Source organism: Macaca nemestrina, chromosome 4, assembly GCF_043159975.1.
Source record: "Macaca nemestrina isolate mMacNem1 chromosome 4, mMacNem.hap1, whole genome shotgun sequence".
NCBI classification, from domain to species: Eukaryota; Metazoa; Chordata; class Mammalia; order Primates; family Cercopithecidae; genus Macaca; species Macaca nemestrina.
The window spans coordinates 124,735,794-124,761,678 of NC_092128.1; the positions used below are offsets into that span (position 1 = coordinate 124,735,794).

At 36.3% G+C, this 25,885-nt stretch overlaps 1 long non-coding RNA gene across 1 annotated transcript; it reads left to right on the forward strand.

The window, feature by feature from the left end:
- Positions 1–4,317: 4,317 nt before the first annotated feature.
- LOC139362557 (uncharacterized) lies at positions 4,318–23,591 on the forward strand. Its single transcript, XR_011621708.1, has 3 exons — positions 4,318–4,439; positions 21,315–21,386; positions 22,650–23,591. It is a non-coding gene; the product is annotated as an uncharacterized lncRNA (long non-coding RNA).
- Positions 23,592–25,885: the final 2,294 nt, after the last annotated feature.

The window sequence follows — 25,885 nt, forward strand, 5'->3', positions numbered from 1 at the left end:
GAGGAAAAACAAATGACCACCTAGTTCTCTGGTTGCTATACTCCCAGGACACCTCTATTTTGGCAAAAAGCTGTGTCCACTCAAGCTATCTAATTCACAAGCTCTATATTGGAATCTGCAGCCAAAGCCCAGCTGTGTTTTAAAAAAAAGGATCATGTTTTAGTCTTTGTCTTGTGTATATGCATTTTCTTTCTGGGAACAAAGATGATGAAATTCATGTCTTCTTGAGTTGTAAAATGCTTTTTTTTTTTTACATCACTCCTTTCTTTTATGTTTAAAAAAAAAAGCCCTATGCATAAATTTACTCTGTGGTTCCACTGAAAATACAGTGTATAATCTCTGACTCACCATCACCCATTATTGAAGAGAAGCTCATTTGAGACATGCTTTTCGAAGACAGGGTTTTGAAAGAAAGCTCAACCCATCTGCACTGGAACTCTGTACTAAAATTTACTTTTTTACATATCTGTCTTTAGAGACCAAAAGCAATATGGGCAATTTGAGAAAACTACACAGACCTTCTGGAAAATTAATTTTATGGAATTACATTTTAACTTGTTACCAGCACTCCATATTCATAATTTTTAAAAGAAACCACCTAATAAAAACTGCTTGTATCAATAATAAATATGTATAATCATTTTTAGCTTCTTTAGAAAGATTGCCTTCTAAGAATTCCTATTGAATTTCTGTCTCTGGCATCACAAATTATATAGTCATAAAGTTGCCCTGTGCCATTTTTTGCTTGCTAGCAAGTTTAGAAGCAAATTAATGCCCATTTGGTTAATGGGCTCATTAGGCCTAATTTCTAAATTGACTGTGCCCTTTCACTTTTAATATACAGTAGAGGTCATTTTTGGTGTTCAGTAGAGGTTGATGAAATGACCAATTTCTTGATGAAATTATATGCTATTATGTGTAGGTGTGTGCATGTGTAAGACAACATGTTAATATACATAAAAATTCTTAAAAATGTTCATGCACTTTGATTCATTAATTTAATATCTCAAGACACAACCTAAGTGTATAATTGAGTATGCACAGGATGATTTATGAACCATGATTAATTTCATATTATTGAAAGTTGTTGAAACTATTAAATAGCTTCATAATCCAGTAAGAGGAGAATTCTTAGTTAAATTCCATGCAAAACTAGCTCTTGTGATATATATAAACACAGGGGCAAGTTCTCATGCTATGTTGCTGTATAAATAAAGCTGAATATAGACATGAAACTACAATGTAGTGTGAGAGCCGTGTGTGCTTTAAAGGAAGAAAAACTGAAAAGCTCTACACAAAATGTTTTCAGAGGTTCTCTGAGTGAAGGGATGTTGGATAAAAATATTGTCTTATTATATTTTCTTTGTCTAATCTTTCCAAAATAAATGTGTGTTATATTTTATAAGCAGAAATGAGTATATTTAAATAATAATCTTGCAGAGACAAAGAACAAGAAAGAAGCAGTTATCTCATGTATTGAATGATTACATTGTTACAAAACAGTCATAAATTATTTTTGAATTTTTAGTATATTTTACAAATTTCCCACTTGCTAAAACATTTTCTGGGAGCTGCACATAGATTCAAAATACAAAATCAATCATAATTAGGAAAATAACCAAGATGAAAAGACATAGGATTGAAACATTACCATTTGGACAACTGACCAGGCAGGGCAAATAAAGCTAAAATATTATGTTTTTCAATTGGAGATTAAGAGTTGACTTCAATGATATCAGTGAAAAATAGTAAGAATAAGAATCGCTTAATTCCGTCTCATTCAACTTCAGAAAGTCAACAAATCTGCACATAAAGTGATTTGAGGTTACAGTGGAAGGCAGTGTCCACCAGGCCAGCCTTTACCTTACAACGTGCTCCTGGCCATAGCCACTTCCAGGTTCCAGGAGCCTGAGTCATGTACTCCAGTCTGCAAAACCTGCTCTTAGCATATAGGATACTACACAAAAGGATATGTGAGAGCCGAACAACAGAATACACCACATCCTATACTTTAGCCTTAATGGCAAAAAGCAACCACAAATGTACAAACAAAAGTTTATGATACATTTCTTGTTAAAACAATGGAGTGCATATCCACTCATGCAAATTCAAAACAGCTTTTACAATAATGCCTTTTCTTTTATATCTATTTTCATGTGTTTCATAAATAAATGAGATGAAAATCAAATAAATATGTAAAGCCTCTTCAGAAGTATATAGTACTTTTAAAAAGTATTTTACAAGGAAGATTCAGAGAATTCACTTCATCATCAATAAACTCACAAAAAATACAGGAAAGAAGAAAGATAACTAAGGTAAAACGAAAGTTATCTTGTTTTTTATTCTTATTTTAAAACCCCTACATTTTGTTGTTTTCTATTTTTAAACAAATATTTATTATGCACGTGGTAAAATTACTGTATTACACGTCTCTAAACAAAGAGTTATAAATATAATCATAGGTCAATATACAAATTATTTAGACATAAAATTTGCTTTAGTGTAACTAGAAACCATATTTATTTACTTATTTATTTGTACAAGGCAAAGTACAAATAATTAAAATGAGAGCTCTATTACAATACTGAATGGCAGTTAGAACTCACTTATAATAAATGCAATCTAAAATACTCTTGAGTCACCAACACTTAATATTCCAGATAATGGCTGGGCACGGTGGCTCAAGCCTGTAATCCCAGCACTTTGGGAAGCCAAGGCGGGCGGATCACGAGGTCAGGAGATCGAGACCATCCTGGCTAACACGGTGAAACCCCGTCTCTACTAAAAATACAAAAAAATTAGCCAGGTGTGGTGGCAGGCACCTGTAGTCCCAGCTACTCGGGAAGTTGAGGCAGGAGAATGGCGTGAACCCAGGAGGCGGAGCTTGCAGTGAGCCGAGATCGCGCCACTGCACTCCAGCCTGGGAGACAGAGCAAGATTCTGTCTCAAAAAAAAAAAAAATTCCAGATAATGCTGAACATTTCAACTGAGAGGTTACTTAAATTCAACAGTTAGGAAATACACCCCAAATTAAAAATCACTTTAAGTGTATTTCTGTGTAATGATAACATGCCCAGCCCTGTCATGGGTGTCTGATTAGGTGTCAGCAATATGCTGTCCTGAAAATCGGGGACATCAGTGTGCTGTTCTCCAAACCCTGCCTGTCAGTGTTCTTCTGGATTATTAAAATTATTACTCAGTGAAAAGAACAGATTCTACATGCTCGGTTTTTTAACCACAGATTCCTCTAAAATGAGTACACATGTTTTAGATGGCCTTATAATTGCACATACAACAGAAACTTAGGGAAATGCTCACAAGGCGTGACTCTCGTAGTACCTGTCTAAAGGTTCCTGAGGGATGGCAGGATCGGTTGTCTGAGACAACAGAGAGGCAGAAGAAATACTGGATGGCGCTTAACTCTTTCACATAGAGCTAGCTGGTCTATATAGTTGACATTTAATTTAATTCTGGGGTTCAGAAGAAACTTATATGAAATATTTCAATGAAACAACACATTTACACATTCATAGTAAATTAATTTGAAGAAGAAAAAAAAAAACCAACTTTTTCTCTGCCTACATTCTTACACAGTCAATCACACTCAATGCAACACTTTACCTCTGGTTACCAAAATGTGTGTGAAAGTTTCTCCCACCAGCACAGGCAATGCTTCTGGGAACACCAGCGGGGTGTCCTGTGATTCAGTTCAATTCTGACTCTACCTGGAGGAAGCTCCAGACCCCACAAGTGAGGGTTCAGCCCCAGAAGGTTGCCCCCACTTCAGGTGACAGTCCCAAGCTTCTGACTGACCAGCTATAAACCTGGGTTCCCAGGACTCTTCCTTGGGTTCCATTAATTTGCTAGAGCAACTCAGAGAACTCAGCTAAATACTTACTTACATCTTCCCATTTATCATAAAGGACATTGCAAAGGATTCAAGTGCTAGACAGAGAGAGGAGATGCACAGGGCAAGCAATGTGGGGAGAAGCAGAGCTTCCATGCCCTCTTTTGGATTGGAGCCAACTCCAGGCATCTCTATGTGTTCAGTAATCCAGAAGCTTCCTGAACTCAGCCTTTCGGGTTTTTATGGAGGCTTCATTATGCAATCATAGTTGATTAAATCATTGTCCATCGATGATCAACTCAATCTTCAGTTCCTCTCCCCTTTCTAGAGGTTAGAAAGTGGGGCTGAAAGTTCCAACCCCCTCATTACACAGGTGATTGGTTCCCAGGGAAACCAGCCCTCATGCTAAGGTTATCCAGGAGCCCACTGAGAGCCACGCTGTTAGAACAAAAGGTGCGCCTGTCACTCAGGACATTACAAAGGAGCTCTGTGTCAGAAACTAGGGTTAAAGAACAAATACAGAACAAATGATTCCTTCAGCACCCCTACTGCAAGGATTTTAAGAACTCTATCTCAGGATAAAGATCTGAGGGTAAAGACAACGATATATATTTCTTATTACAGATACCAAGAAAATAACACATTAATAGTAAATTAATACTCAAACATTATGCAAAAATAGCAAGGAACTGTCACTTTAAATATATTAAAGTGAGAAAGGTAGAAATATAAATATAAATACACATATAAAATATTTAGCTTGAAGCAAACTCTTTTTAAGATACTTTGTATGTAAAAAATCTTTTATATGTATTTACATACATACATATATATGTATATGTTATATTTATATTTATATGTTTGCATATATGTTTATGTATCTATATTTACATTCATATATGTTTGTTATATATTATATATCAATGTTACATTTTAAATGTAAGTTACTTTATTCTGTCATTATGCATATATACACACATATTCAAATTCAGAAATATGCATATAGATATCCACCTACAGGTTTTAAACATTATTTTCTAATCAAAGTTTTGTAAGCAGTAGAGTTTAGTAATTGTAAATACATAAAAAGAATTTTCTTCTACTAAAGGTCATCATTTCCATATAGAAAGGATCAAAATCCTCATTTTTTTCTAAATACAGCTAAGAAAAAATTATTGTTTAATAGCTAAGCATTTTGAAAGTCTGTGATGTTAAGCCTACTTAGAAGTTACATTAGTACATCAGCTAAGGCTGTAATGAGCTGACTATGCCTGTCTCCTTTGACTGATGGTAGCCATTTGAACAAACAAACAAACAAAGCCTCAAGGCAGCTGTTGAAGTAGACACAGTAACCCATTAAATTATTTTAAGATAAAGCCATAATAAATGTTTCAGATCATAGACTGTTCACATAAGATTTCTCTTATTTTGTTTTAACCGGAAGAAAATTACATACTTCAAACCATTATGTTAAGAACATAGTTTTCATTAACTCTAGATTTTATTTTGAACCAGTTAGCACGCCGGAAAGCAGGAAACAGAGCTAAGTGCTGATCACTGAAAAATTAATACACGTGAAAATGAATAAATTCTGAAACTAATATTGTAATTCTTAATACAAATAGTTTATGATTTTATAAGCATATTAGGTCAAAATACAAAACAAATTGTTCATTCAAAACCTGCATCACATTGTCAGAAGTTGGCTTGTAACGCCAAAAGTGCACTATATGTTTCTTAGTAACTTGACATGAGATTCTATTCCAGGAAACTCTGAGATTCTGCCATTTTAATTACAGGTGCAAGAGCAAACCCTCATTCTCTTGTCCCACCTTAACCTACCTTGGAGCACATATATAAAACCAAATGATTACTTGGGACATTTCAAACTAAACTCCTTTCACTTCAGGCTGTCTCTCAGGAATACCTCATTTACTACTCCACATCTCTAAAATCATTTTAGAAATTGTCTTCAGGGCAATAAGAATAAAAAAGGAATGAAGGCCCATAAGCTGCAGATATTTAACAGATAAATATGCTATTTATAAGCAACAAATTTTTGCACTCCGGAATTTCAAAGTACGTAATGGCTTTTGGGGAGAGATATGCATTTAAGCTGAAGGATCCAAATGCTTTGAGGGACGTATACTCCAGAATGTTCTGCTTCAGAAAACACTGTTTCTAAAAATCACTTTCAGGGAAAGGGCCTATTTTGGCTCACTGTTAAATGATTGCATTTCCAGTTCATTCATCTGACATCCACCGGAATTCTCTGTAGAGTCAGAGAGTGAAGCAAGCTTCAGTTAGTATCTCAGAAGACACATGAGATGTGGATGTCAACTGGGCCCATTCAAATCTACGAGTATGACCAGGAATATCTGGAAATTATGTATCAAGCCAAGAAAGGTAATAGCTTTCTGAAAGCAAATAGTTTAAATGCTTAGAGTACAACATGGAGGAAATAAAGGAAGTGTTTATCTGTGAGAGAGGACACAGTTAATCCACTTAATTTGAATTTGAATTAACACCACTCTGCAAAGGTATTCCAAATCATTCAGCCAATTGTATAAGCAAAATATTTTTTATTTGTCTTTCCTTTTGGATAAATTAAAAATGCTTTGAATTTCAGAACAGGAATGACTAAAGGGGCATCTTAATAATATTGTAATGACATATGGAATAACTGTCTAAATTGTTTCCTTCAAATGTCCTCTAGCTTTTATTATTTTTTAATTATTAAACATATCAAAATTACAAAATATTTTATCTAGTGTATTTTAAGCTTAAAGAATGATACTAAAACCAATGTATCCATCTTAAGAAATGATGTCACTGTGAGGCCTCCGAGCCCAAGCCAGGCCATAGCATTCCTTGTGACTTGCACGTATTGGCCCAGATGGCCTGAAGTAACTGAAGAATCACAAAAGTAGTGAATATGCCCTGCTGTGCCTTAACTGATGACATTCCACCACAAAAGAAGTGAAAATGGCCGGTCCTTGCTTTAAGTGATGACATTACCTTGTGAAATTCCTTTTCCTGGCTCATCCTGGCTCAAAAATCTCCCCTACTGAGCACCTTGTGACCCCCACTCCTGCCCACCAGAGAACAACCCCCTTTGACTGTAATTTTCCTTTCCCTACCCAAATCCTATAAAGCGGCCCCACCCCTGTCTCCCTTCACTGACTCTCTTTTCGGACTCAGCCCGCCTGCACCCAAGTGATTAAAAAGCTTTATTTCTCACGCAAAGTCTGTTTGGTGGTCTCTTCACACGGACGCACATGACAGTCACCAATTCTTTTAAAACCTGCCCTGCACACCTTACATCATATCATCTCCCCACCCCCACCGTGGGGCAAACAGCTGCTAGCCTAGGTTCCTCTAAAATACTCCCTTGAATTTCTTTAAAGGTTTTACCACCTATGAATGATTCTCTAAACAATATGTTGTTCAGATTTGCCTGGTTGGACTTTACAATAAACCAGTCATTTTGTGTGTCTTCTTTTCAAGTCAGGATCTTGCTCTGTCACCCAGGCCAGGCTGGAGTGCAGTGGCACAATCAGGACTCCCTGCAGCCTTGACCTCCTGGGCTCAAACAGTCTTCCCCAACTCAGCCTCCTCAATACCTAGGACTACAGATGTGTGCCACCATGCCTGGCTAATTGTTATACTTTTTTATAAAGAAGGGATCTTGTTATGTTGCCCACGATAGTCTTGAACGTCCGGTCTCAAGCAATCTGTCCGCCTCAGCCTCCCAAAGTGCTGGGACTACCATGCCCAGGCCTTCTGTGACTTTCTTTTTCTGTTCCCCAACATTCGATTTCTGAGTTTGTCCACGCTGATGTCTAGCTCTGATTCACTATTTTCCCCTCTGGATATATTATGTCAATAAGCCAAAATTTATTCATCAGTTGTTAGACATTTGAACTGTTTCCCCTTGAGGCCATGGCAACCAATGTTGCCACAAACATTCTTTTGTATTTCCACTGGGACACAGACACAATAAATCCCTCACACTAATTACCTAAGAGTGGCATCTTTTACATTCATAAAATTGCTGAGTATTTTTGTTTCTATTCTCTGGAAGAATTTACATAAAATTCTAAGTATTTGTGTATTGGATGTTTGGTTTAAAAAAAAATCACCTATAAAACCATCTGGGCAAGGTATTTGTTTTGGGAAGAATTTTAACTTTGTTTTCTATTTTGATAATTGTGCTGTTTGAATCTAAAGTTGAGTTTCTTGCAAAGCAGACTCAGTTATATTCCCTGTGGATATGAGGTGTCTGGCCCCTGCTTCCAATGTCCAGCACAGCTAAATTGGGGCAAACAACAACAGTTGCAGTGTTGAAGTACATTTCCCAGCCCACAAGTGGAGGATGCATTTCTCATTTGATGTTTCTCCCTTCTCTGCGGCCCCCGGCTGTCATCACTACCGAATAACAAACCTCTTTCCCAGAACCCACATAGGGGCATTCTACCTCAGCGTGGATTGTGAGCAGCCATAGCAATGGCTTGATTTAGCATGTACTATTGATTTCCCATCTAAATGTTGCAGATATTCTCACATTTTAATAAAGGGTAATTTTTTTGTCATATAGCTTTTTCTAAAAATTCCAATTTAATTTTTTCTGCAGTAATGAGTGACTCACAATTTGACTTAATTGTTCCTCTGTTAGTGATTTGCTATGTAGTTATTTCTAAAGGCTAACAGAGCCAATGAGCCATCGTTAGAGAAAGCTGTAGCTTTTAAATGACATTTAAAAAAATCAGTTGCTGATTCTTTTTCCTCATATTTCCTTTTTGCAAATGTATTTTCTGTTTTCCATGTTCTGTTCTGAAAACTGAATATATGTTTGCTAAGTTAATCATCACCACATTCTTTGGAGATAGGAACTAATACTATCTTACACAGATATTAAGACTAAGACTCAGAATGGTCAACAAAATTTTTCAAAATCACCTCACTAGTAAGTGGAAGAGTCAGAATTTAATTCTGCGGGCAGAAATTATGCACAAGACTTTCCGCTGAGGCAACTGTAAGGATATTCTATTTTCAGTGTGTCTATAGGTTTTTCTTTATGGTTGAGCATCACAGAAGGTCTCTGAGTGATCAGTTATAGATTATACAGTAAGTTTCCTTAATATGATTTTTAAATAAACAAAGGTTTTGACTAAAAATGAAAAGGCAGACTAGGAATTGAGCATAGCAGAATGTCTAGCAATATAATAAACAGCATCTGAGACAATTACTGAATTGGAAGTTAGTGTTGAAGAAATTATGTAGAACGCAACCCAAAGATAAGGAAATAAGCATATAAAAGAGAGATGGAAAGGTATAGGAGAGAAAACGAAAAGGTCAAACATACTACTGATCCGAGTTTTAGGAGGAGAGAAAAAAGATAGGGATGGAGCAGGATGATAGTCTAAGAGGTAACATGTGAGAATTGTTTAAAACTAATGAGCAAAATGAATCTTTAAATTCAGGAAAGCTAGCAAACATCACACCAGGTACATGAAAGTACAGAATAAAACTACAAAACAAGCAAAGCAAAGAAAATAATTTAAAACAGCCAAGAGAACAGAGATTTCCTGTAAAAGAATGGTGATTAGACCAACAATGGGCTTCCCCATATACTAATGGAAGCCAGAGACAGCAGGATAATATTTTCTGAATTCCTGGAGCCAGCTGAGAATTGCTCAATGAGATATCCTAGGGATGTTTTGCACAAGTGCATCAGGGGGCATGTACCGGGGTATTTATTGCAGCATGGACTTAAGCAAAATACTACATCATTTAAAATTCATTGAAGGTATGTAGGAACAGCAACATATGAAGATAAAGGTAAATGGTTAAATCTGGAAGATTCAAAGATATTGGCAGGGATTCAAGAAATTTAGAACAGTTGGTTCCTTGACAGAAAACGAGGCCATGTCACCAATAGAAGAAAATGAGAGAGAACCTTGAAATAGAGTTTTAAAAGGCAGATTCTCAAAGAAAGAAAAAGATGATTTCAGAGATTATCTAGAAAGACAGATTTTACTTAGAACCTATGCTACTGAAATTACAACCAAACTGAAAGTTCCACTTATTTTGTTCGAGAACGAAGTATTATTTACCATTACTTTGTGATAGGGCCTGAGCATGCTCTAGAGTCTTCAAATTTGACCTTCGTCACCTGATTCTTCTATGCTGATGTTATAGTAAAACTAATATGGCTAGAAATTTACAAGCCAAGAAATAACAATTCTGTTTTTATGTCAGGTGTATGTGTGTGTAAATCTATTCACTTTTTTCCATACCACTTGTAAGTACCTAGAGCAAATAGCTACTACCTTTCACAGAAATTACACAGTAGCTTCTTAATTGTTCTTTGTACTTTCGATCTTGCTTTGTCACAATTAATCAATCCTCCACATAGCAAACATAATTATCTTATAACATAACTAAGATCATGTCATACCCATGGTCAACATATCTCATAAAATTCAACACACCAGCATCCCATTACCTAAAAGTCCTTGCGGGAACTGAATTGACCTCCTTCTCCAGCTTGCCCTGGGCTCCTCTTCTATATCTCACAGCTTCTTTCTATTTCGGTGTCTCTCATGAGGCAAAATGCATGGTACTTGATACATTCTCTCGCTTCTGCTCACAACACTCTTCATAGCTCTCCATCTGGCTAACTGATGCATCCTTCCAGTCTCATCCTAAATACCCTTCCCTGGAGAGGCCCTCCCTAGCCACCCAATTTAAATTACTTCTCACTGTTTAACTCTCTTACAACACCTGGCACATGTTCTTATGTTAAAGGACTATTATAGAGACATTCTATTTTACATGTTTTATATGTGTACTAGAGTATTATATTCCTAATTCCTCCTTCCCATGCCATGTATCATTACCCTCATTCATTTCACTTACACATAAGCTATAATCATAGAATGTATCAGTTATTATTATTTTGAACAATCAGTTGTCTGTTAGCTCAATTGAGAATAAGGCAATAGAAGATTTTATTTTATCTTCACTGATTTCTTCCCTAAAGCTTCCCTTTCTTTATGTAGCTCCAAGTTTCTGATCCGTATAATTTTTTTTATCTCTAAAGAACTTTTTTAAAAACCACTTTTTTCAAGGCAGGTCTACTGACAATACATTCCCTCAGTTTTTGTTTATCTGAGAAAGTTTTTGTTTCTCTTTCATTTTTGAAGGGTAATTTTGCACGGTACAGAATTACACACTGGTGGTTTTTCCTCAATACTTCGAATTTTTCACTCTCTTCTTTTCTTGCTTGCCTGGTTTCTGAGACATCTGATGTAATTCTTATAGTTACTCATCTATAAATAAGATATTTTTCCCTCTGGCTTCAGTCAATATTTTTTCTTTATTTTGAATTTTCCGCAGTTTGAATATTATATGCCTGAATATAAGTGTAGGGCTTTCTCCTTCTCTCCTCTTGTCCTTTTTTTTCTTTTTGGCATTTATCCTACTTGGTGTTCTCTTCACTTCCTGAAATTGTGGTTTGGTGTCACATTAATTGGTGAAGTTCTTAGTCATTATTATTTCAAATATTTCTTCTGTTCCTTTTTCTCTTTCTTTTTCTTCTTGCATTCCCTGTGTTTGTATGTTATGCCTTTTGTAATTGTCTCAGATACTTTAATATTCTATTTTAATTTTTGCTTTACTTTTAAATTTTGGAAGTTCTTATTGACATATCGTCAAGTATGGAAATTCTTTCCGCAGGCATGTCCAGTCCATTAAAAGCATTTAAAATTTTTCTGTGGCAATGTTTTTGATTCTAGAATGTATTTAATTCTTTCTTAGAATGTCCAACTCTCTGCTTACATTGCCCATCTGTTCTTGGATGTTGCCTGCTTTTACCAAAAAAGCCTTTAACATTATTCTTTCATATTCCTAGCCTTATAATTCCCACATCCCTGCCATATCTGAGTCTGGTTCTGATGCTTGTTCTGTCTTTTCAAGCTGTATGTTTTGCCTTTTAGTATGCCTTGTAATTTTTTGTTGAAAGTATAACATGAAGTGTCTGGTACTGTTTCCTGCAGAGATTTCTGCTTCACTATGCTGTGATTCTCATTATCTGTTTGTCTGTTTCTCCACTTTTAGGCATAGTGGTTCGTCCTGAGACCTCACTTTTCGGTGGGTCTAAGAAGGACTGTTGATTTTCAGTTCATTCAGCTTTTCACTTGTTGTTAGGATGCAGTAACAACTTCCCAGCTTATTCTCAGCCAGGCAAAAGGCCAGAATCAAATTTCCTTTTAAGTACACAGTTTATAAACAGTTATTTTTGTGGCTTTCTTTCTGTTCTTTTTAGCTTTCTAGGAGAGACATTTAAAAAATAATCACCCTACACTTAGCAACTTACGTGTAGTACTACTCTGAGTCTGAAGTACATAGTAGAAAATCTGTCAATATTTCAGATTTAAGGAAAAAGAAATTAGGTCCTGGATATATTTAGTCACTGCAGCAGATATGTGCTACTACTTTTGTGATCATCATTCTGCTTAGACATTCTCTACTGAGTTACAGCTTTTAAAAACTCCTAACTACTAGTTAAAACTAAGAAACTTTTATTTGTGCTTAGATGCACTTTGATCTCCAGTGGGTGTTCACATGAATAACAGTCATTTTTGAAATTCATATACCAAACTACTCTCTCTTAGATGGTGTTTACTTGTAAGAACACCAGGCAATATGTTCTAATCATTGCCTTAAGGTTTACGGTGGGTTTAACTTCTGTAAACTTAATGAGAATCACTTGGCTGCTTCTATGCATAAAGTACTAGAATCCTGTCCCTAGGTTATGTCGCTTTTGCATTTGTATGGCTAACACATGTCACTAAACCATAATGGTAAACATAACTACTTGGAAATCATGTTTCACCTTTTCCTCCTGTGGATCCCAAATCAAATTGCAACCAATTAATTGTGGTTACAACACCACTGCAGAGTAATTTTCAATAGGAATATATTAAGAGAGCCTACATCATTTCTGAAGTTTTAACTGATAAGAAGTGACAACTCTCAGAAAGGCAATCCTTACAAATCCACAATATACAAAGATAGGAAAAGTAAATACGATCTTCAATATAATTAGACAAAGAAATTGGCAGATATAGTTAATTCTTAAAAGTTCTGCCAGGACCCTATGCTTAAAAACTGCAGGGTAATTTAAAGTATTCCAATCAAGTTTGGATTCCATTTTTGTGGCTGATCATCCGCAAGTACATTTTTCCTAAATAAAGAAATAATATTTGTAGAACTTTAAAATATCATCTCATCTCTCCTGGCTTTCATGTGCTCTGTGAGAACTTGATTAGCCCAGGGAAGAAGAAGAGATATTTGAGTGGCCTGGACATGGCATGTAAAAATGACTCAGCCAATAGCTGGAAAGAAGCTGCTGGCCTGCAGGTCAGTATTTACTGGGGTGTGGTGAATTAAAACCAAATGTGCAAGCATGGACAGCTGAGGAAATTCTTCTCAGTGCTATTTGCCAGCCGTGTTCCACAAAGCGGAGATAAAAGAGGTGGCAGTCAGGCAAGGTCCCTGTTCTCATGATCCTTACCTTCTAATGGAGAGAGACAGTGTATCTGGCCAGTGAGTACTGCTCCAACTCCTAGCACTGAGGGCCACTTTATACTCTTAAAAATTGAGATCTTGTAAAAACTTTTGTTTATGTGAGTTATATCCACTGATATTTACTGTAGTCAGAATTAACACTGTGGAATTTTAAGATTTTATTTATTTATTTATTTTTAAATAACAAGAAAGTCATTACGTATTAACATGAAAATATTTTTATGAAAAAATAACTCCATTTAAAGAAATTAAAACAATGAAAAGAGTGTCATTGTTTTACAATTTTGCAAATTTTTGTAATATCTACTTTCATTGAAGATGGCTGGATTCTCATATTTGTGTCTGCGTTAAATATTGTTATATGTTGTTTTGGATGAAGTATATAAAGAAAATCTACCTTGGAAAGGGTAGGCATATTTTAATAACCTTTAATAACCTTTCAGTTATTATTTGATACTACACTGAAGGGTAGCTTCATAAAGATGAATTGCAATGTGGGATCTGAAGTCGTATCAGCGAAATTTCCAGACTCCTTTATATACAAATCCTTTCATCTTGCACTTTGAATGGATCTTTTACCCATTCATGATTCTGTAAAATCATGTATTAGTCATTTGAAAAATAGTGAATCACAGGTTTATGAAGATCTTCCAAATGTTGACACATTTGATTACACTATATATATAATCGGATTTGTTAGTATCATCTCAAATATCATCAAAAAGACTTTAAATCTTGGGAAGCTGTCAACGGTAGCAAATACAAAGCTTTAATTTTATTATTGGCAACAAAATACCATCAGTTTTATGATAGGCTCGCTTTATTCATTTTCAAAAACATAAAGAATCTTCAGTCATTTATTCAAGCAAAGATGATTCTTTATGAAAAAGTCTCTAGTCCAGTTCACAACTTAATTTCACGAGCACTTTTCCTCAAGAATTCCGTCATACTCTGGTATACTGTGGAAGTGCTTAACACAGACTTCTATTTCATAGCACAGGACATTAATAATACTGGTATTAATAGCTCAAAATACAGTGAAATTAACTTTTTGTGCTTCATCATGAGACTTTTTTTTTTTTTTTTTTTGAGACAGAATCTCATTCTGTCATCTAGGCTGGAGTGCAGTGGTATGATCTCGTCTTACCGCAACCTCCACCTCCCAGGTTCAAGCGATTCTCCTGCCTCAGCCTCCTGAGTAGCTGGGATTACAGGTGCTCACCACCATGCCTGGATAATTTTTGTATTTTTAGCAGAGACAAGGTTTTGCCATGTTGGCCAGGCTGGTCTCTAACTCCTGACCTCAGGTGATCCACCCACGTCGGCCTCCCAAAGTGCTGGGATTACAGTCGTGAGCCACCACTCACAGCTAACAGACATTCTTAAGTAAAACTGGCTTTATGTATTTATTTATTTGTTTTACTGCAAGTATTGCAAATGAAGAGTTCAATGAGCTGCTAGTACAGCTTGCTGCCACTGCACAACATGCACTGAGCCATCGCAGAGTGCGATGGCTTAGTATAATTAAAAATTGTTTTCAATTTTTGTAAACTTGTTGAAAGTGTTGTGAATACATGGGATACACTTTGAGAACCATTGGAGTAAACAAATAAATTATCCAAATAATCACAGATATGATAAGGGTTGCAATTATAATAAAATATGATGGGGGATGATTGATCACTGGAATACAACTTACTAAAGAGTTCTTTCTGCACTTCCCAATCAAAGCTAGTAATATGTCTGCTAAGTAACCTGGATGACTATTACTTGTCTTGATTAGGCTTGATTAGAACACTCCACAATTCAAATTATTTATCAGAAAAGTGACTGATAATTTAGTTTTGTGTAAAAAAATATTATAAGCTCCATGAATGCATATTTTGTTCTATTAAACTTTTATTCTTAATAACTTATTCTGGATCCGACATAAGTTATATATGTGTGCGTGTGTGTGTGTGTGTGTGTGTGTGTGTGTGTGTAGAATGAATAAATTATTGAGACCAGAGAGGACATAAATTTGAGAGAAAGAATTGGACATGATGAGTTCTGTTTCTCCATTATGAACATGAAAGGGGTCTAGGCTGTCTACTTGGCAGATGGCTAATGCAAGGTGGAATATGTGAGACTGGCCCTTAGCAGAGAATCTGGGCTGGAGATAGAGATATGGACACTCTCAGCTTACAGCTGCCAATTAAGACTAATCTCACACAAGACTTGCTAATAGTCTGTAAAGGAAAAATGGCCAGGGATAAAATCCTAAGGCACATTGACATTTGGAGAGTAAGTGAGAATCTTAGAGAAGAAATTGAGAAGTGCTTCCCTACACACCTGCCCTAACCCAAAACTATCACTTTTCCTACACTAATTGTTATTTTGCTTATTTATCTAACTCTTCAAAGAACAGATTTTAATTCATTTTACTTTACAGGTTTAACAGATTTTAATATGAGTTTATTTTAATCATCTTTGTATCCCTAGCAACTAGCACAAAATACTCATCAAGTTCGATCTATTTTTTGAGTTACTATTTCAAAAAATGTAAGTTTATCATTTAAATTTTTGGGGTTTATTTCACTCAGATTTTCTTTCATTCCTGTTAGGAAACAACCAAGATAAGATTGTTGTTGTAATAGGATTATCTCCAATCATCGGATTGATTAAATGTTCTCTAATCTGTAACTTGCAGTGTTTCTTGAAAAACATCTTTTCTTAGTCCTTGACTTTTTGAAAAAAAAAATGGATTTTAGTCAGTGAGCATTAGGAGTTGAAGAAAATGAGTTCATCTTTGGCTGACAAGTCAATAGGATTCTGCTGCTTAGTTTTTTTTTTTTTTTAATGTCTCTAAAACTTTCATTCTCAAAATGCATGGGAATAAACCATTCAGAAAGTGCATCAATGACAAAATCATATAGGGCTGTGTATATACATACTTGGTAAAATCTACCTATGATTTTTGAAAATATTTATTAAATTCCAAAACCCAATTCTCTAAACATGTAAGGTCAATATTAATAATTTTTGTTTGATATCAAGAAACATCTTATATCAAACTTGATAAAGGAGTTATTCTCTGAACTACAAAAATCAAATCTAATTTTCAGTGACCTAAAATTAAGAAAAAATAGATCACCATTACCACTAAGTTTGTGTAAAATACAAAATGTCAAATGTATGAATCAGCCTGATATAATTAAGACCTCTGTTCCATGGAACTATTAAAACAGAAATACACTAATATAAGTCAACAAACAAATTGTACAGTGTAAACTATGCATACCCATGTAAACTATGCACATCCATGCATACACACACACTCATATGACAATGTTCCAGAGAAAAATACACTCTTCAATGAACAGCAAATCATGAAATTTAGTTTGCTTTTTCAGTAGCAAATGAAAATATATAGAACTTCAGGAAATGAGAAAGTTGGAGGATTCTTGAAGAGGCCTTGAGCTGTCTTTTAGGGATGAATCATCCCACAAATGCATGAACACAGAAATACCCCATGGATTTTTTACTCACAGTCTGCTGGCCACACAAGGGAGAAGGAGACATGAGATTGTAGGATAGTAGCAGGTACAAAATTGGTACAGGTTGAATAGTCCAAATCCAAAAACCCCAAGTCCGAAATGGTACAAAATTCTAATTTTCTGAGTACTGACAAGAAGGCTCTCAAAAAAAAAAAAAACAAACTCATTGGAACAATTCAAATTTTGGATTTTTGGATTCAGAATGCCCAATCAGGAAGGATAATACAAATACTCCAATATAAAAAAAAAAAATCCAAAATTCAAAATACTTCTTCTGGTCTTAAGCATTTTGGATAAGGGACAGTCAACTTGTCCTTTAAATTTAATATGGAAAATAAAATGTTTCATCTAAATTGCCCAGTATTGTACATTATTTTAAATCTGCCATTTCACTGTAGCCTAAAGTCCTCAAGCCAAGGTTGATAAAAATGGTAAATATTAACTTAAATTACAGAATACATTACAGATAAAGTCAATGTCCACATCATGTCTCTGTAGAAGCCAGCTGTTTACAGGCACTAGTGGGATACCTTGCCCTTAAGAGGCTACAGTCTGATGTGAGTTGCTTTATTCTCATCCCACAAACACTCAATCCTCTCCAGACACATGTACTCAGGGCTGTATCTAGGTTTAGGGGATCTGCCGAAGCTTACACAATTTAGAGAAAACAGCTTAAAACTGGCCAACAAAATTATACCACATCTTAAAATATGTTGCCTTTTGAAACCTAAGCTTCTGGCTGCATGCATTTCCAGCTTTGCGACTCCTCCTCTCCATGTCTGTCCAGCCCCAGCCCTGCAGGACACATCTTCACTGCCATGTCATCTTCGGTTCCTGACCTAGTGACACCAGCTTACCCACTCTTAGTCATTCGATCTCCTCTTCAGCTTTGCCTCAAACTTACACAGACAATTCTGGACTTTCAGACATTTGGATTTTAGAGTTTTGCACATTAGAACTCACAGATGCCACCAGCTTACTTTCTGTTTTCTGTTGTTGATTTCATACAACTTCCTGCGGACCTGAGGGCCAGACTCCTGTCTGATGGAAAACATCCAACCTCAATTGACTGAGCAGGAATGCCTGTACCTGGCAGGGTAGAACATGCGGCCCAATGCTAAGCACGATCTCTGCCTGTGGCTTGTGAAGAATGCTGTTTGGGATCTGATCTATTTACTGGTTGTTCCATATGAGTATATGCAGTTTTCCTTCTCTGAACCTGATGTCATTACTTTACCACCATAGCTTTATCTGGCTGGCTGCCTCCTGTCACACTACCCCGTGCGCTGGTCACAGAAATACACTTGGGCTAGAAAAAAACCAAGGCCTTGAGTGAGCAATTGCCCCATTGGCTAAATCTTGGGCAAGGCTTTCTCCTGGGACTTATTGCTGGAAAATTACACCAAACGTTCTCTACTTGGCTTTGAAAACATTCTTTTGATTTTCATTTTTACCACTATTTAATAATAATTCTGCTCCAAACCAAAGCAACTCAGTTTTAACAATCTGTTAGTACTGTAAACTCGTATACTTTTAAAATGTCCAAAGGTACCTCTTTCATGAGTCAGGCAATAACAAAAAGTCTATATCTCAATATAATCAAATATGTTCTTTAAAGAATTTTAGAAAAGTTACTGGAACAAACAAACGCATGCTCTTTTCAATAACGTTGTAATGGAAGTTGAACATTTTTATAGTTTCTTTTTTTCTAATAGTGATTCCATCAATAGCATCCATGTATACCATCTAACTTAATCTTCACCTCAACTCTGGGAGTCAGTGAAGGATAATATAACCTTCAATAACATCATTCTCTTGATATTTTGAGAATAATATTTTGGAGATATTATCTGTGCAGTTCAACAGCTTTAGCAAAAGATTTACCTCTTTCAGCAAAGCAGAAATTTAGCCTGACAGAAGTGGGGAGGTAGAGAATTGATGTCAAAAAAGTTTCCCCTTTCCTTTCTCAATTTAGAGGAAGGGTCATGGAATGTGGGTCTGAATGAGAGTCACATAGGTTTGAATTTCATGTGGAGCCCAAAACACCACAAGCTGTATACCCTTCAATCAAAATGAAAATTGTAGTTCTGAGCTGCATTTCTATCAGAGAAAAGCAAATGTTGTGATTTTTGCACTGAAATCAAATTTAACTAGAATGATTCAATAAAATGATAGTGTCATTACAAATGTTGCACTCTTTCTTAAAGTTTGATTAGTCTAGACACCTGAGTTGACAAATGACTGTTGCCTGATACTTCAAAGCACACTTGACAACTTTGATTAAATATTTATGTTAAATGTAGATGACTTAAAATGGAGTGTGTTCCAATCAAGACACTAGCAAGCAGAACATACGTAACTAGTCAGCACTAGAGTTCTGGTTTCAGGCAGTTTGATTTGAAGTTCAGCCAACTCCAGAGTGCAGTTCTCCAACTTCCACTACTTAAATGGGGGTCATGGCAGGTCTGCGTTTCACATGGTAGTATCCAAGCAACTCGATATCCAGTAATTCCCTGGAATTGTCGAAAAGAATAAAGAGTAAGCAAGGAGCAGCTTGTGGTATTCTCTCTTCCCTCTTCATATTACAGCCATAAACCCCCAAATATGCTCTCTCGTAAACAAAATTTTAGAGCACCGTTGAGGGCAACTCTCTTAATCTTTTAAAACGTTTTAAAAACGTTTGTAATTCCAGTTCTTATTCCTAATTACTTGAGAATTTATATGTGTTTGTTCAATTCAAAACAACCCTATTGCCTTTTCTTTTAAAGTAGGCTATCCATAACATATTTGCATTTATGTTCTGAGAGAAATAATTAATATCGGCTTAATTGCTGAAGTCAGGAACTTGGAAGCCATGTTTAGCTTTCCTTTGTCATTCCTCCCACACTGTAGCTGATGGAAAGCATCATGAAGCCTACCTGACATGCTTTGTATCTGTCATCGTCCACACCAGCCCTAAACGCAGACTGGCTCTCCATGGCCTTGCGTCAGCCTAGACTGTGGTGCCAACTCTAACTCATGCTTTGGCTTGTGTGCATCTCTACACCCCCACAATCTAGCCACACATTCCAGAAGGATCTTAAGCAAATCCAGTCTGACATTTTGGTTGCTTTGAATCTACATTCATTAATTCTAAAGGCATTGCTTACATTTTTACCATTCGACTTTTTTTGCTTTTTACCTTTGTATCATATTTTACAAAGATAAGTACATAATTTTTGTTTTGATTGTATTTACTTAAAAAATACATGCTTACTTCACAGAAAATCCAATGACAATTTTTTTTAAAAGTGAAAACTGAGCCAGGCACAGTGGGTCACGCCTGTAATACCAGCACTTTGGGAGGCCGAGGCGGGTGAATCACTTGAGGTTAGGAGTTTAAGACCAGCCTAGACAATGTGGTGAAAACCCATTACTATTAAAAATACAAAAAACTAGCTGGGCATGGTGGGGGTGCCTGTAGTCCCAGCTACTCAGGAGGCTGAGGCAGGAGAATCGCTTGAACCCAGGAGGTAGAGGTTGCAGTGAGCCAAGGTTTTGCCATTGCAATCCAGCCTGGGTGACAAGAGCAAAAGTCTTCTCTAAATAAATAAATAAATAAATAAATAAAATAAACAAATAAATAAATAATTTTTTTAAGTGAAAACTGAATGACCTCTACACTGTACTCACTCAAGATTAATCAGTGTCAGCAGAGTATTGTGGCTTCCTATTGCTGACAGCATAAATTTTACCATCCTTAGAATTCTTTTTTGGACCTTCTCTCCCTTTTTCCTTGCGAAGTGGAGCACAGACTGGAATGGGAGAAAAATGCACAATGTGTTTGAACTTTTGCCTCTGTTTACTGCACCCATTTGTTTCTCAAACATGAGATTAAACAACACTTAATCTAGCAAAGCTTTCCTATTGGCTTCTCTTAGTTAGAGCTTTTTGTTTAAAAGAAAAGCAGATACCCAAGCCATCACTAGTTGGGCACTAGCAGTTGCTTTCAGGATATACAGGTTATTTGAAAATGAAGCTTCAGTTATGATAGATTTCATGGAAGCTGCAATTAGCATTGAGACAGCATCATCATCCTTCTTTCTGGTATCTCCATTTTTACCTTACGTCATCTCTGATGCTCTCTGAAGCCAGGCTCTTTCCGGTAGTTGAACACCTTGTATTTGCTGCTTCCTCATAATGCCGATTGGTACATAAGTTTGATTGTCTTGGTCCTGTCTTAAAGTTACACAGGCTTCTGCCTTTTGCCTTCCTGTTTGTTTACCCAGCTTTCATATTTCCCAGTTGAAAATTACTGCAAAAAATACTTTGGGTAAAACGTATATTTTTCCTTTTAGGTCACAAGATGTACATCACTGGCCCTAGCTGGATTTTCCCAGGGTCAGGTGCCCATTCCTACATGATCAAAGGTAAGGATGGAGTTGGCCCTCTGTGTGAGCTGGTGGTGGAGGGGGTGAGATGGTTAATTTCATGTGTCAACTTGTCCAGGTTATGGTGTCAAGTTCTTTGGTCAAACACTAATCCAAATGCTGCTCTGAAGGTATTTTATAAATGTTACAATCAATTGACTTTAAGTAAAATAAAAATCATCCTTGATAATGCAGATGAGCTTCATTCAACCCATCAAAGACCTTAAGAGCAAAAACTGAGGCTTTCGAAGAAGAAGGATTTCTGCCTCCAGATCTTACCACAGAAATCCTGCTGAGTTTCCAGATGTCAGGTTACCTTACAGATGTGGGACTTGCCAGCCCCATAGCTACATAAGCCAATCCGATCCTTAAAATATCTATCTATCTATCTATCTTTCTATGTCTATTTGTCTATCTATCTATCTATCTTTCTATGTCTTTTTATGTCTATTTGTCTATCTGTCTATCTCTATCTATCTATCTATCTATCTATCTATCTATCTATCTGTTTTTCTCTATGTTTATTTGTCTATCTGTCCATCTATATCTATCAATCTATTTATCTATTTGTCTATCTATCTGTGTCTATTTGTCTATCTGTCCATCTATCTCTCTATATCTATCTATATCTAGATCTATATATATATATCTATTTATCTATCCATCCACCATCTCTATCTGTCTGTCTGTATCTAGTTGTCTAACTATCTATCTATCTCTGTCTATCTATTGGTGTGTCTAGTTGTCTATCTATTGATATCTCTGTCTGTCTGTCTGTCTGTGTCTAGTTGTCTGTCCATTTATTTGTCTATCTATCTATCTATGAAAATCACATCTATCCTATTGCTGCTGTTTCTCTGGAGACTTTTGACCAATATGTGAAGTAATCTCTGTTTCGAGGCAATAGTGGGTTGGCACCATAGAGCATTCCTTTGACAGTGTTCTGTTGTGTTAACAAGGTAATTTTAACTGCTGTTACAAAATAACCCAAAAGGTCAGCTCCAACAATGGAGATGAATGCCTTGCACACATAGGCCTACTGCATGTGTTCCTGGTGAGGACTTGGTTTCCACACACTGTGAGGTGCTCAGGCCTCTCCCATCATGGGATTTTACCTTCTCCTAAAGCCTTGGTATCCTTCCATACAGCTGTTGGATGAGGAAAGAGGGTGGAGCCTAACGGAAGAGCTTAACCTTTTCCGTTAGGCTCCCTGGCACAGAAGTGATATTCTTCAATTCTCTTCAAGTTCTATTGATGTAACAGATTATGAGTCCTCACATGTTTTCAAGAGTTTGGAAAATAATCTCCCTTGCCAGGTTGCCAGTCTTCAAAGGGAGGTCTATACTGTGGAAGGAAAAGGAAAAATTTATGTGCATTTACCCTGTTTAATACACTCATCATATATAGCATTTTTCCAACAGCAACAATAATACTCTTGATTTAGTATATAATAATATGTCATATACTTAATATACAAAATATCTTCCTTGCTAACCTATATGATTTCAAATGCCTGGAACAATAAATAATTCATGTCATTATTTGAGAGTATGTAAATTTTAATATGTTAAGATATACTGGCAAAGTTCTAAAAGTCGTGATTTTATTGGAGGCCAAATAATGTACATATTTGTTTGTCTGAAGACTTGAGCCAAAAGGAAACTAATACAGTTTTGAGCTACAATATGGACATAATGTCATGAAGCAGGAACATTACGCTCCATTTCAGGACACTTCTGCTGACCTGCACCTAGAATGCCCTGTTCTGTGCCGATGCCTCAGATGTAAGAATGATGAAGTGCATGGGTTGGAATGCAGAGAACAATGAGAAAAAGAACTGAGTTGTGGGAAGACGTGAGGAAAGGATGTGAGGCTCTTAATAACAGCTGCCAAGTACTGCAGTCGGGAATCCGGAGCAAAGCGATTCGTTCTGACCACTGCCTATAAGTAAACGGGATTTTATTTTTCAATACTTTTGTTTAATAGTACCTCCTTCATTACATGTGAACAGCATTCCAGGATAGTAAATCATGAAATGGGAATAAAGCCTGTAATTTTAATTAACATATTTTAAAATGTTTCTAATTTGTATGGATTTGATCAAATTTTCATTTGCATTGAGCTATTTTTTTCTTTCTCATATAATGTTTGACATTACCATTTCTTTCTTTAATGAAATACTAATATTTAATAAAATATTTTACAGTCTTAATATGACTTGTCAGGAATTTTTCTTCCTCAAACATTTGTGTGATGAAAACGAAACCTCACTATGTGTGGAATCTCAGCTGACAAGTAAAAAGAAGCATTTTTGTATTAGCGATATCTTGTTCCCTCTTGCAATGTTTCCTTCCTCTCACCTCCATGTGGCCAAAATAAATGATCAGAGTGGCTCATCCTCACTACTGTCTCCCTTGCAGTGCAGCGCCTGTAATCATGCTCTAGGCAAGCAGGTACTCATCTGGGGACAGGCTGCAGTAATGGAGCATGCAATGCAAAAACTGGCATTAAACCTACATCGGGCACAGTGGCTCACACCTGTAATCCCAGCACTTTAGGAGGCAGAGGGGTAGACCACCTGAGGTCAGGAGTTCAAGACCAGCCTGGCCAACATGGTGAAACCCTATCACTACTAAAAATACAAAATTAGCAGGGTGTGGTGGCAGGTGCCTGTAATCCCAGCTACACAGGAGGCTAAGGCAGGAGAATCACTTGAATCTGGGAGGCAGAGTTTGCAGTGAACCGATATCACACCACTGCACTCCAGCCTGGGCAACAAGAGCAAAACTCTATCAAAAGAAAAAAAAAACAAAACAAAAAACAAACAAAAACTACATCACCTGCAGACATGCTTTCTAAATATTCTTTTTTCTGTTTTTGTTTTTTTGGTCAGATATAAAACATATGTATCTGCTCATTTCATTGCAAATAGAGGTTCTAATTGGTCTCAACTCTGTGCTCGGTGCCCACAAAGGCATTCTGCACTCCTCTGTGCACAGGCATCAACTCCTCATTCAGTCAGCCAGCCAGGCATATTAACAGATAGCTCACCAAACAATGTGCAACACACTGTCCCCACCAGGAGATCTCTATGAGCAAGGATTATGTTGAATTTTCTTAGTATTCCTTGCACTTAATGGGTGCTCAGTTAATGCCTTTTTGCCATAGTGGTAGTTAATAAATGCACCTAAAATTTCAGTATAGAAAAACTACTATTCTTAGGCTTTTAATCATAAGCTTCCTCAACAAACCTTCCCTCTCATCAGTGAGTGCTTCCCTCTGATCTACACCTCTCAGAGTCTTGAAAGGAAAAAGAGACTGACCAATTGCCCCCACCCAAAAGACATTTCATCCCACTTAACATTTCTGCAGAGTTTGCCAAATGCAACTATTCGTTTTCCCAAAGCAGGGTGCGGGAGGGGACGTAAAGAGAGATTAGAAAGAAGAAAAATATTCCTACCATGTTGGGGGACTGGATTTATGTGAAACCCAAAGTGAATCAGTCATTACAGAGTCTGGCCCATAGTAATTTTTCCAAAGGTGTTACCACTATTAGTATTTTGTGATCATTAAAGATGCCAAAAACAAGTATGCCTCCTTGCTTTTAGCCATGTGGATACTAGCGCTTGAGTTGCACTTTTGCTTACATTTTACGTGTTAAAAAGATGCTTCTCTTTAAAGGAGCAATCGAAATGTCACTTCCTTTGGTTACTTCCTTGATCCCCTTTATGGGGAAAATCATTGGTTTCTTCCTTAACTCTGTTGTTTCCAATGGAAATAATAATGCTAAACCTTCAGCAATGAGAAGTGAGGTATAAAGTCATGGTGATTTACAATATCTGTCTTCTCTCTAGATGAGCATTAACTGCAGGAGGGAGAAAGTCCAGCAGGGAGGCAGGCTTGGTCTCCCAGTTGCTGAAACACAAAATGTTGAGGTCAGATTACACTTTTTATTTTTAAAAAGTCAGAATTTTGCTTTGTTTTTACATTACATGATGCCATATGTTCAATGCATAATAAAAATACAAAATTTTAATTTTCAATTTTTTAATGTTTTTAGATTAATTTTAAATCTCATTGCAATTGTATGTGTATGTATATGTATATGTATATATATTTGGTATGTACATATGAAATACACATTATACATTTGTATTTATTACACATATGCAATTTATATTTACATATACTATGTATGAGATATATATACACACATTCGAGTACTATATATTGTACATATCTTGTACATGTATATTATATGTATATGCTCATGCATATTTGTATGTGCACCAACAGCATATTGTCTACATTTCTGCATAAGCTTTTAAAAACAATTATTATGGGCCAGGTGCAGTGGCTCACACCTGTAATCCCAGCACTTTGGGAGGCCGAGGTGGGCAGATCACACGGTCAGAGATCGAGATCATCCCGGCCAACTTGGTGAAATCCCGTCTCTTCTAAAAATACAAAAATTAGCTGGGCATGGTGGTGGGCGCCTG